Source organism: Chrysochloris asiatica, unplaced genomic scaffold (assembly GCF_000296735.1).
Source record: "Chrysochloris asiatica unplaced genomic scaffold, ChrAsi1.0 scaffold00027, whole genome shotgun sequence".
Classification (NCBI taxonomy): domain Eukaryota; kingdom Metazoa; phylum Chordata; class Mammalia; order Afrosoricida; family Chrysochloridae; genus Chrysochloris; species Chrysochloris asiatica.
Genome location: NW_006408545.1, coordinates 18,235,120 through 18,248,930, shown reverse-complemented (window position 1 = coordinate 18,248,930; position 13,811 = coordinate 18,235,120). Strand labels below are relative to the sequence as shown.

The 13,811-nt window shown below is 40.7% G+C and overlaps 1 pseudogene; it reads left to right on the top strand.

The window, feature by feature from the left end:
• Positions 1 to 6,288: 6,288 nt before the first annotated feature.
• LOC102842313 lies at positions 6,289 to 13,688 on the top strand (annotated as a pseudogene).
• The last annotated feature ends 123 nt before the right edge of the window (positions 13,689 to 13,811 follow it).

Genomic DNA, 13,811 nt, shown 5'->3' with positions numbered 1-13,811 from the left:
GTTGTTGTTGTTTAGTGCCATCAAGTCTGTTCTGACCTATAGTGACCCTGTATAGGGTTTCTGAGGAGCAGCTGGTGAAGCTTGATGAACCACCGACCTTGCAGTGCAAACGGCTTTGCAGTCTGGTGCATTAACCCACAGTGTCACACCCCAACACAAATGACCCTGCTATTCACATCACATTGTGTGAACGTAATTTTGCCATTTACCATTGCTCATAAAGTCAATTTAAAAAAAAGCAGCTTTTGAGTTTTCATTCCTGTTGTACTATTAACCAGCAGGATGAATTCCCAGTATCCATGTAATCTTTTTAAGAAGCTCTGGTAGAGATTAGTTACCAGTTGACTTGGGCTGCCACACTTAAGGTCAGCAGTTCAAAACTACCAGCTGCTCCACGGGAGAATGAGGAGGCTTTCTGCTCCCATAAAGATTTACAGCCTTGGAAACCCTTTGCAGGGTCACTATGAGTCGGAATCAACTCCACGGTACTTAACAACAACAACATGTAATCTTTTAGGTTCTGTTTTCTCCTCCGTAAAATGAAGGAACTGGGATTATCCATCTCTAAAACCTTACACCCCCACCGCACTAACTTTCTCTGATGCATACATACGGGAATGAGGGCTACACCATCTCAATTTCCCATACGTGCTGTCAGCAATTTCATCAAGAAAAAGTACACCTGCAAACTACATCTTGAGGTTGTTGTGTTGTTGTTGTTAAGTGCCTTCGAGTCGGTTCCGACCCATAGCGACCCCTGTACAGGGTTTCCGATTCGTAACCACTACGCTACCAGAGCTCCTACATCTTGAGGTAGCTGCAATAAAATAATAGAATAAGCTGCAGAGCCTCGCTTTGGAAACACAACTGCAACAGTCCGGCTGCCGTCAGAAGGCTCGCGCAGCTGCTGGCGGACAATTCCCTAAAGGTGGCTGGGACGCAAGTGGCGGCCAGGCTGAGGGAGGTCCACACCGCCGCTGGGCCCCGCGTTCACCGACATCGGGCCGGGGACGGGTTTACCTTTCGGGGCGTCCTGCAGGGTTCAGGTCTGGGTCGGGACACGGCTGGCCAGCAGCGGCGTGAGCGTGCAGCCGCTCCCACGGAGCCTCGCACCTCAGCTCCGCTGCCCTTCACTAGGGCCTCAGCGCCACTCCAGCTTCCGCCCGGCTGCCGCCGCCGCCGCCGCCGCCGTCAACCCGGAAGCGCCGGCGTTGGGAGCCGCCTGTGAGCGGACGCCTGACCACGTGGCCCGCGGAAACGCCCCCGGCTGGGGGTGGGGCCAGCGGAGCCACCGCAGAGTGAGGCGGGTTTGTGAGATGGGAAGCAGTGAGAGGTCTGGTAATGCAATGATTTAAGCGCCTAGCTGCCAACCAAAGGGCCCACCGTTTTGAATTGCCAACCGTCTGGGAGAAAGATGAGGCAGTCTACTTCCATAAAGATTGTAGTTGTTAAGTGCCGGCCTGTGGTTCAAACCCACCTTGTAGTCTAGTGCTTGATCCCACAGAGCCACACCAGAACTCCATTGGAAATCCTCTGGGGCAGTTCTACTCTGCAGAATAGAACTCCTTGGTAGTGGGTTTGGTTTGGACAGAAGTGAAGTTGCTACCTGTGCATGTGGAAGTTTTATGTGATTTTGACATAAACTGTCAGCTCCTCACCAACACCTAATTTTGCCTCCTTCCCGATGTCGAACCTGGCACTGAGTTCTAGAAAGTGTGGGTAACGAAAGATACCGCTTTTATGTTTATCATCATCAACATATAATGTGAATGAGAATTTAGCTCCTAAATCTTTTTCAAATCTGCCCCCACTTCCAATTCCTTCATTTAAGGGCCAAGTGTCCTCTCAACTTTGATTGCCTTACGTGTAAACACTTGTAACAAATGGAGATGTTGACACTAATGCCAACCACGTAGGGTTGCTGTGTTGTAAACGAGATCATGTTTGCAATGGGCTTAGTGCCTGGTTTAATACATGTCTGATATGATTAATATTAAAGAGACACGAATCGGGCTGTGAACTGCAAGGTCAGCAGATGGAAACTACCAGCTGTTCCGCGGAAGAAAGATGAGACGTTCTGCTCCCGTAAAGATTTACAGCCTTGCACACCCTGTACAGGGTCGCTATGAGTCGGAACCGACTCCACGGCACGCAGCAGCGGCAGCAGTGGCACCGAGGTCAAAGTACTCCACAAGAAAAAAATGTGGCAATCGGCTTCTCTAGCTGGCAGTTCTAGTCTCTTAGGGGTCACTATGATCGGAATCTACTCCTGTTTCGAATCCATCATGGATTTTAGAGTAAATTCCAGCTTTTTAATAGGATCTACGTACTCCTCCCAGATCTAATCCCCACCTCCTTCTCTCTTTAACTGCTTAGTTCAGCAGCACATCTTCCTTTTCATTTTATGCCTGTGGCGCTGTAGGTTAATGCGCCAGACAGCAAACCCGTTTGAGGTCGGAGGTTCAGCAAGCTCACCAGCTGCTCCTCAGAAACCCTATACATGGTCGCTATGGGTTGGGATTGACTCCACGGCACTTAACAATAACAACAAATATCTATGGGGGAGTCCTGGTGTGGCGCTGTGGACTAATGTGCTGGACTGCAAAGTCGTTTGAACCACAGGTGGGAGGTTCAAGGTCACCAGTCACTCCTTGGAAACCCTATACAGGGTCGCTATGGGTCAGAATCGACTCAACAGCATTTATCAACAGTAATACCTATGGGATAAGCATTGGACTGCTAACCACAAGATTGGTGGTTCAAACCCATCTACTGCTCCTCGGAAAGCCTATACAAGATCACTATGAGCCAGAACCAACTCAATGGCATTTAACAACAACCACAACTGCACTTCCAGACCCCTAGAATACTATCTGTACTCTCACTGCCTTTGAGTCAATTCCAACTCGTATAAACCCTGTAGGACAAAGTAGAACTGCACCCTAGGGTTTCAGAGACTGTAAATCTTTATGGGACAAGGTAACCTTCTCTTTCCCCTTGGAGTGACTCATGGGTGGGTTCGAACTGCCGATTGTGGTTACCAACCAAACATTTAACCTACAGTGCCCCCAAGGTTCCTAAAAAAAAGAAAAGAAAAAACCAGGAAAGGATGTGAAAACCAGAATGGATGTTAGAAGAGACTCTGGGACTTGCTCTTGAATGTGGAATGGTGGTGGTGGTGGTTCTGACTCATAGTGACCCTGTATAGGGTTTCTCAGGAGTGGCTGGTGAGTTTGAACTGTTGACCTTTTGGTTAGCAGTCCAGTGCTTATCTTATAGCACCATACCAGGATTCCATTGGATGATGTTGGAAATATAGAAAAGAGATGAAAGGAATACACAGAATCAGCATACCAAAAAGAATTGTTCAACATTCAATCATTTTAGGAGGTCGCATATTATCAAGTACTGATGGTATTAAAGGAAGAAGTCCAAGTTGCACTGAAGGCACTTGTGTAAAACAAGACTCCAGAAATGGACCGGATCCCAATTGAGATGCTTCAACAAATGACGAAACACTACAAGCAGTCACTCATTATGCCAAGAAATTGAGAACACTTGGCTGACTGACTGGAAGAGATCCATACTTATGCCATTCCAAAGAAAGGTGATCCAACAGAATGCAGAGATTATTGAATAATACCACTAATATCAGACATGAGTAGAATTTTGCTTGAGAGAATTTAAAACAGTCTCAGCAATACTTTGAAAGATAGTTGCCAAAAACTCAAGAGGGGTTCAAAAGAGGATGTAGAAGGAGGAATAACATTACTGATGTCAGATGAATCTTGACTGAAAGCAGAGAATATCAGAAAGACATATTCCTGTGTTTTTATTGACTATGCAAAGGCATTTGCTAGTGTAGATCATAACAAACTATGCATAACATTATGAAGAATAGGAATCCCAGAACACTTAATTGTGCTCATGGGGAACCTGTACGTAGACCAAGAGGCAGTCAGTTGAATAGAACAAGAGTATCCTGCGTGGTTTAAGATGAAGAAAGGTGTGTGTCAGTGCTGTATCCATTTACCAGAGTCATTCAATCTGTATGCTAAGCAAATAATCAGAGAAGCTGGGCTGTCTAAAGAAGAACGAAGCATTAGGATTAGAGAAAGTCTCTTTACAACCTGAGATGACTCAACCTTGCTTTCTGAAAGTGAAGAAAAATTGAAGCACTTATTGATGTAGATAAAAATCACAATTTTCAGTATGGATTACACCTCAACAGAAAGAACAAAAATCCTTACAACTGGACCAATCAACAATATCATGAAAAATAGAGAAAAGGTCGAAGTGGTTAAGGATTTAATTTTACTTGGATCTGCATTCAATGCCCATGAAAACTGTAGTCAAGTAATTAAATGAATTATTACATTGGGGAAATGTGGTGTAAAAGGCCTCTTTAAAGTGTTAGAAAGCAAATATGTCACTTTGAGAATTGAAGTGTACCTGACCCAAGCCATGGTATTTTCAATGACCTCCTATGCATGCAAAATGAATAAGGAAGACAGAAGAATTGATGCATTTGAATTGTGGTGTTGGCAAGTAATAGTGACTATACCATGGCACTGTAGAATATGCACTGGACTACTAACCACAAGGTTGATAGTTCAAACCTGCTTGCCATTTTGAAGGAGACAGATGAGGTTGTCTGCTCCCAGAAAGAGTTACAGTCTCAAAAACTCTATATCATGCTGCTATGAGTTGGTATTGACTCTGAGAGTGAGTTTGAATTTTTGGTTTTGGCTAAAGAATGAACTAATGTGTCTTGGAAGAAGTGCAGTCAGAATGCTTCTTAGAACCAAGGATGGGGAGACTTTGTCTCATGCACTTTGGACTTGTTACCTGGATGGACCAGTCACTGGCAAAGGACATCATACTTGGTAAAGTAGTGGGTCAGCAAAAAAAAGTAAGAACTTAATGACATGCAATGATACAGTAGCTGTACCAATGGGCTCACACACAGCAATGATTGTGAGGATGGTGCAAGACCGGGCAATGTTGAGTTCTGCTGTACGTAAGGTTGCTATGAGCTGCAACTGACTTGATGGCATCTAACAAAGGAGCTCTGGTAGCATAGTGGTTATGAATTGGACTGTTAACCTCAAGGTCAGCAGTTCGAAACTACCAGCTGCTCCATGGGAGAAAGAGGAGGCTTTCTGCTCCCGTAAAGATTTACAGCCTTGGAAACCCTGTACAGGGTCGCTATGAGTCAGAACCGACTCCATGGCACACCACCACCACCACTACCACCACCACCATTTACTTCTTTGAAACATAATGTCATTTTCTAGGGATTGGTCTTTCCTGGTGACAGGTCTAAAGTCTCACCATCATCACTTCTAAGGAGCATTCTGGTTGTGTTTTCTTCTAAGGCAGTCCACAGTAAATTAAATGTTCTTTGCTAATACCACAATTCAAATACATCAATTCTTTTTCTGTCTTCCTTTTTCATTGTCTAGCTTTCACATGCTGAAAAGACCATGGTTTGAGTCAAGTGCACCTTAGTCACTAAATTGACATCTTTGTCTTTTTACAATTTTAGACGTCTTTGTCAGATTTTCCTACTGCATCATGACATTTATTACTTATTTGACTGCTGATTCCATGGCCATTGATTATGAATAAAAGTAAACTGAAATTGTTGAAAACTTTTTGTTCATTTGGAGAGTAAACAAATAGACAAAATATAAAATATTGAGTAAAAATAATATTTAAGATGGGAGAAAAGTGGTTGCTATTCCACTGTTTTAAGGATAGTGATATTGATTACTTTTAGACAATGAGAATTCATGTTAATAGTAGGGATAGTCAGTTGGCTAGAAATGTTGTTGTTGTTGTTAAGTGCCATCGAGTCAGATCTGTCCCATAGAGACCCTATACAGGGTTTCCAAGGAGCGACTGGTGAGCTTGAACCACCGACCTTGCACTTCAAACAGCTTTGCAGTCCAGCACATTAACCCAGAGCACCACACCACGACTCCTTGGATAGAAATAGAGGGCATAAGAAATAGGGCTGGTGAGTTATGTTGAAAAAGGTAGATAGGGGCCAAATCATATAGGAACTTTTATGCCGAGAGTAAATAGTTTGGATTTTATTCTACCAAATAGGAAGCATTTGGAATATTTTAAAAAGCAGCTGATGCAATCTGATTTATAGTTTTTAATATTACTCAAGCATCTAGATTAAGAATTGTCATTGAATTGATTCCTTAAAATGACCCCATACGACAGGCTATAACTGCCCCATCAGGTTTCCAAGGCTGCAATCTTCATAAAAGCCAAATGCCAACATCTTTCTCCTGTGGAGTGGCTGGTAGGTTTAACTGTTGAACTTTTGGTTAGCAACTGAGTGCTTAACCACTGTGACACCAGGACTCTTTTCTAGATGAAGAGTAGACACTAACATGTTATTGTTGTTATTCAGTGCAGATGAGTCGGTTCTGACCCATGGTGATCCTGTATAGGGTTTCCAAGGAGTGACTGGTAAGTTTGAACCACTGACTTTGTGGTTCGAACTGACCTTGCAGTTGAGTGCTTACATATAGTGCCACACCAGGACTCCAGACACTAAATACCTGTATGCAAATTTTCATTGCAGCACTCTTCAAAGTAGTCAACAACAGAAACAACTCAAGCATACAACACACAACTGGATATATGCATGCAATGGAATATTATTCAGTCATATAAGAAATCAAGTTCTATCAGTCTCTATCAGACTTAGATACCAGAAGAACTAGATGGTGCCCGGTGGTCACTACCAACGGCTCTGAAAGGGATCATGTTAGAAGATCCTGGGTAGAGTTGGAGAAAATGTAGAGGGGAAAAAACCCCTCAAAATTATAAAAAACAAGACCAGGCTTACTGGCCAGAAAGAGACTGGAAGAACCAGAGACTATGGCCCTTGACCACCCTTCAGTTCTGGAAAGGAACTCACCCTAGTGGTCCAATTTTCAGCCAAGCAGTAGATAGGTTTTTAAAGTGGGGACAATAACACTAGTAAGGTATGCTCACCGTGGGCTGGTCAACCATTCAAAATCAAAAGGGAAACATTTACCTAAGGACGAAGTTGAGAAGGGATGGGAAAGTGGGTGGAATGGAAACAGGACGCACAGGGAGAAAGTGAGATCACTGTTGTTTCATGGAGGAGATAACCCTCATTGAGATGAAAAAAAGTGTGTGATTTATTGAACGTAAAACTGATGATAATGTTGTCTATAAACCTTTACTTAATTCACAATAAAAAGTTTAAAAAAATCAAATTCTGATACACGCTACAGTATGAAACCTTAAAAATATTCTGCTGATTCAAAAAGACAAATGTATAATCCACTTTTATGGAGTATCTAGAGTAGGAAAATATTCACATAGAGGCAGAATATGCTGTTACTGTGTCCTGGTGAGTCAGGTCCATCTCATAGTAACCCTATATAGGGTTTCTGAGAGTAGCTGGTGGGTTTGAACCATTAATCTTGTAGTTAGTAGTCCAGGGTTCAGAGAAAGAATAAAGATGAGTGATTAGCAGGGACTGGAGGAAAGACAGAATGGGAAGTGTTATGGATTGAATTGTGTTCCCTCCAATATATGTGTTGGAATTCTAACATACCTGTGGATAAGGAACACCATGACTCTGTTTGAGCCCACCAACTGCTTCCCAGGAGAAAGATGATGTTTTCTGCTCCTGCAAAGATTTACAGCCTCAGAAACCCTGTACATGGTCGCTTGAGTCAAAACCCACTGGAAGACATTTAACAATAACCAAAACATACCTGTGGATGTAATTCCACTGGAAAGAAAGCTTTCTTTGTTACGTTAATGAGCTCTATCAGTATTGGCTGTATCCTGAACCTTATCACTTCTGAGAGATAGAAAACAGCATAGACTCAGAAGGAAAAAAAAAGCAGCAAGTGGAGAAGACACTTGTGAGGACTCCCAAGGAACTGAGGAATGCCAGACCTATAGAAACAAGACAAGGCTCCACCCCCGGAGCCTACACAGGAAAGAGCCTTCCCTTAGAGATGGCAGCCTGCATTCAGTTAAAACTATGAGAAAATAAATCTCTGTTCTTTAAAGCCATCCGTAGGTGGTACGAAGTCAAGGAGGGATAGCTTAATGTGTTTCTATTCTGAGTGATGAAAGAGTACTGGAAATAAATATTGGGGGCGGGGCACAGAAGAAAAAAAGAAAAAAAACTGATCCTAGAAAGACATAAATAGAAACACTGAGACTTTAGTGAGTGAAAGCAGAAAGGTGAGAAGAGCCCAGATTCAAAATGTCTTTTGGAGGTAGGTCTCTCTGATGGGACGTACTGAAGGAGTAGATGTGGGGAGTAAGGGAAAGAACACAAACAAGATTGACCCCTAGGTTTGGGGCTTAATCAGCTGGGCATAAAGTGTTACCATTAACTTGGGGAGACTGGAGAAGAGCAGTTGGCGTGGATACCACAGATTCTGGTTTGGACATAGTAAATATGAGCTGTCAGCTGGACAACCAAGGAAAGCTGTATATAGGCAGCTATAGATGAGAATCTGGAGTTCAGGGGTGAGAACAGAATTTGAGATATTAATTTTCAAATTATCAGCATGTAGATGATAAGTTATTATCAGCAAGATCAAAGAGAAGGGGGCTATCCAGGTTTCTTTCCCTTCTCCTCCCTTCTTTAGGCCATGGGAGACTTCAAAGACTTCATGAAGAAAGCCCTTCTGGGTAGACTGGGCCAATAGAGAACCTGGCAGGAGAGGAGAAAACAGAAGGGCAGTCAGGATCAGCTGGCCTGTAGAGACCTGTGGAGTCCTTTGTCATTCTGAAAGCCCTCACAAGTCTTGCAAGCTGGATGGTTCATAACTGTAGCTGGAAGCAACTATCCAAGTCTCATTATGACTTAAGGGGATGTAAGTAGACCAGAATGTGACTGCCAGTGTTCAGTACCAATGTTGTTGTTAAGTGCCATCCAGTTGGTTCCGACTCACAGCGACCCTGTATAAGGTTTCCCAGGAGCAGCTGGTGGGTTTCAACTGCCAGCCTTGTGGTTTTAAGTCCAGTGCTGACCCTACAGCGCGCCACCAGGAGTACAATAAGGCATCTTTATAGGGATTGTACAGCATTTTATAGGGGTTTTATAGTATAAATTCAGGAGTGCTCCACTTTCTTGGTCCCATAGCTCCTGTACTACATAGATTTAAAATATATGTTTATTTTACAACATATGTTCATATACAGGGTCGTGATTAATTAGAACCCACTCCTGGTGTGGCACTGTGAGTTAATGTGCCAGATTGCAACGCTGTTTGAACTGCAAGGTTGGCGGTTCAAGCTCACCAGCTGCTCCTCAGAAACCCTATACAGGGTTGCTATGGGTCGGAACCGACTTGATGGCACTTAACAACAACAACAACAGCCCTACACTGGGAGAGTTCCTTGTAAATATACACATGTTTGAATATAGTAAGCAGTCCTCAACATGCTCGGGACATAGAATTGGTGAATACTTGTATTCATTAAGTAATTATTGGAATGACTTTCACTCCCTGGTTAGTTTCAATTTTATTCCTCTCATTTTACCTGTCTGGGTTCTGAAAGGTCTGTATAATTCAGATGTCATCTTCTCTAAGAATTCTCCCTAGAGCCACCCATAATTAGGGATTCTCTGGCTTTGTGACTATTCCTCGATTAGACCTTCATTCATAGAAGCAAAAGCAAAACAACAACAACAAAAGATTTTTTAAAAATCACAACTAAACAGACATTCATATGTAAAATATATATAATTCCTGACCTACTCTCGAACTTCCGTCTCCCTCACCACTGAATTTAGAAAAATGTTTGAACAGACTGACAATAAAAATGATATACACATAATAAAACTGAAAAAAATTTAAAACTATAGTATTTATTACTTTGTGTTTTAGATTAATAAAAAAATGTATCCCATAGTATTTATTACTTGTGCCCTAGATGAATTTAAAGTCATATCATGAAATCAGTATTTAAAGAATTAAATATATTTTTAAAAATCAAGCCAAAAGAACCAGAAGAAAATAGATATTTGTTAAATCTCTGGAGGCGGAAGAACTTTGAAAGCTTAGAGGAGCTCTCAAAATCATAAAGGAAAATGGACAGGTTTTACTTTGACAAAAGATGTATTTACTGCAAATACAAAGGGTTGATGTCTATGTTAAAGAAAAGAACTTATACCAAACAATGCCCAATGGGTAAGAGGCAAAGGGCATGAAGAAATAATTCACAGAAGAGGAAAGGAAACTTGTGAGAAGCAAATGCAAAATAAACTCAATCTCACTATTCATTTAAGTTATAATTCAAATGAAATCAACAAGGCTCTGCTTTTTACTCATTAAAAAAAAAAAAAAAATCTAAGAAGGAAATGTGAAATGCTAGACAAAATGAAATAAACTTGGTGCTCTCAGGTACTCTTGGAAGCTGTATGAATTGCTAGAACCATTTTGGAAGGTACTTTGGTAGTATGAATTTTGGTCCATAAAAATATTTCTACCTTGTTACTTACCATTTTTATTCCCTAGAGTTTACCTCCGGAAAATAATCCCAAATATGGATGGGGGAAAAAAGCACTTAAAAAAAACTTTTTATTGCAATCAAGTGAAGGTTAACAGATAGAACTATCAGTTTTATATTCAACAAATCCTGCACTTTGTTTCATCTCAATGATTGCAGTCTCCTCCCCGCAACAACAGTGATCCCACTTCTTCACTGTGCTTCCTGTTTCCATTCCATCTACCTTCCCATCCCTTCTCAACTTTGTCCTTAGGTAAATGTTTTCCTTTTGATTTTGAATGATTGACCACTCCATGGTGCGCATGCCTTACTAGTATTTGTTGTCTGCCCCCTCTACAAAAACCTATCTACAGCTTGGCTGAAAATCAGGCCATAAGGGTAAGTTTCCTTTCCAGACCTGAAGAGGGTCATAGTCTCACATTCTTCCATTTATTTATTTATTTAAGATTTTTATTGTGGATTGAGTAAAAATTTACAGGGCAGATTGTCAGTTTTACATTCAATAAATCATACAACTTGTTTCATTACAATGATTATAATCCCTTCCATGTACCTTCCATGTAACAGTGTTTCTCTCTATTCACTTTAGCTTTTTTCTTTTTTTCTTTTTTAAAGCACTCAGGCATATATAAAAGTTTACACCACCAAAGGGCACATTCTGCACGTCTGCCTCCTGGCTGCCATCTCTTAGTCCCTCACTTCCCATGAATCTAGAGTCCTCAGCTGCTCCCTCTCTCCTTGTCCCCATCTCTGCCTCCTTCTCTGGTGTCCCTGCTTCTCTGGATAAGGTCTCTCATTCCACTTGTGCTCTTCTCCCTTGATGATCCAAGGGTCCTCTTTCTGGACTGTAAGATTAACCACTCTCCTGTTTTTATTATAAAACTTCTACCTTTACAATTTTGACAGTCATAATTAGTCATGATAACAATTACTCACTATTGAATCATAAGAATCTTATCCCCATCTCTTTTAACCAGACCCATCTAGACAAGATGAAAACTATTCAGTGGGGACTCTTTCTTTCCCCACACACTATTAAACTTAGCTCCCACTTGACACCTTGTAAACAGTCACTTTGTGCCTTTATCGCCCTCCTCATTTTAGGTAGCCAATGTCTAAGTTGCCCATCCGTATTTATCCTGTGTACAGAGGAGATAGCATTGATACCCGATGTGAAGACTTCCTCCCTCTCTGTTGGTATTTAGAGCTACTACCTCTATGAGTATAAGTCAAGTTCATCACATTGTAGCAATTTACCTTTGTTTCCTTTATCAAAAAAAAGTGGTTTTTTTTTTTTTTTTTAATATTCTAGTTGATTTCTGATTATCAAGCCATCAAGGCAAGGTCAAATAGGTACTATCTACAACTTTGGCTTCCATCTCTTTCTGACCAGTAAGCCCATCTTTTTTTTTTTTTTTTAATAATTTTGAGGTTTGTTCCAAATTTTCTCTAACTTTATCCAGGATTTTCTAATGTGATCCATTTTAGAACAGTTGGTAGTGGTAGATGGGAATCCATTTAGTTCTTCTGGTCTGAGTCATGGAGACTGATATTCACATGTTCTGTTAGTCTATTGGACTAATTGATTCCAAGCATCAATTCTCATCAGCCTTCTTTCTTCCATACCTTAGATGACTGCTCATGAACTTTTAAGAACCAGATGCTACTTATCAAACTAGGATGTAGAACACTGTCTTTGTGGACTATGTTATGACAACTGATAATTAATTTTATCCCTTGAGACTATGGTCCTGAGCCCCCAGGCCCAGCAACTCATTGTCTTCAGATGTTTGATAATATCTAAGAAGTCTGCATTATTTTGCCTGCTATCACAGCCATTTTTAACATAAGTGCATACAATCTTACAACAGGATTATCCTGGTAAAGCATATCTACTCAATTGATATGTGCAGCCGTTCAAAAAAATATAAGAGAACCTGGAGGAAAAGGAAATAGTATTCCACATTTCATTGATTGTACTTATATTACTTTTTGTCTTATTGTTGTTAAGTACTGTCAAGTCGGTTCTGACTCATAGCAACCTGTATGGTTTTCTAGGAGCAGCTGGTGGGTTTGAACTGCTGACCTTGAGCTTAGCAATCCAGTGCTTATCCTACAACGCCAGTCAAATAGGGGCTCTCTCCTCCCTGGGTGAAATTATGGTTTTGTTCCCAGTGAAAACGACATCTGGAAATACCATTTAGAGATTTTACTTAGTTGATATTATAAGGATCAATGAAATTATATGGAGTCCTGGTGTGGTGCTTTATGATAAGCATTCAAACCCACCAGCTCTCCTCAGAAACACTATACAGGATAAATATGAATCAGAACATACTCAACAGCATTTAACAACAACATAATGTTAAATCATATGTTCAGGACTGGGCAGTGTTTCCTTCTGTTGTATCAAAGGTCGCTATGAGTCTGTCTGACTCAATGGCACCTAACAACAACAACTGAGATTCAGAAACTAAGGATCAGAGAAATTGAGGCTTTACATACTTAATGCTTGCACTTTTTATTTTTTGAAGAGCCCATCCAATGTTCTATATCCTAGACTTTTTTATTTCTGTTGAAAATTTGACATCTTATTTTTCAAATCTCATTCAAATTCAATTTTGTCAATATTCTTCTAGCATATACCTTTTGATGTCAGAGAAGATTGTAGATTTGGTCTTCCTTCAAATTTTAGGAGGTTTCTAATGATCAAATACTACATAAAGTATGTTTTAGTTAATATTTAAGCAAAAGAGTCGTCTTTCCCCGTCAGCATTCCCTCGGTGATCACGCAAACAGACTGGACTGAGCCATGGCTAACAGGACTCATTGTCTTCCATGTTCTCTGCTTGCTGCTTACTTGGTTTTCATTCCAAAGGTATAAACTACAGATTGGGCACTTCCTAGGCCTAGTAATTTTCGTCTATTGTGCTGAATATATTAATGAGGTAGCTGCAATGAACTGGAGGTTATTTTCAAAATACCAGTATTTTGATTCGAGGGGAATGTTCATTTCTATAGTATTTTCAACACTGCTGTTATTCAATGCGATGATCATTGTGATTATGTGAGTGGAAAAGACTTTAAATGTAATGACTGACCTGAAGAATTTACAAGAGAAAAGAAAGGAGAAGAAAAGAATAATATTATAACGATTACTTTGCATTTTTTTTATTAGACTTTTTTCCTCCACCATTGTCATTTCTAATGTTAAATACATATAAGAATCCCTTTTAGCAACTGATTCATGATTTAAATAATAACTTTTGTTGTAA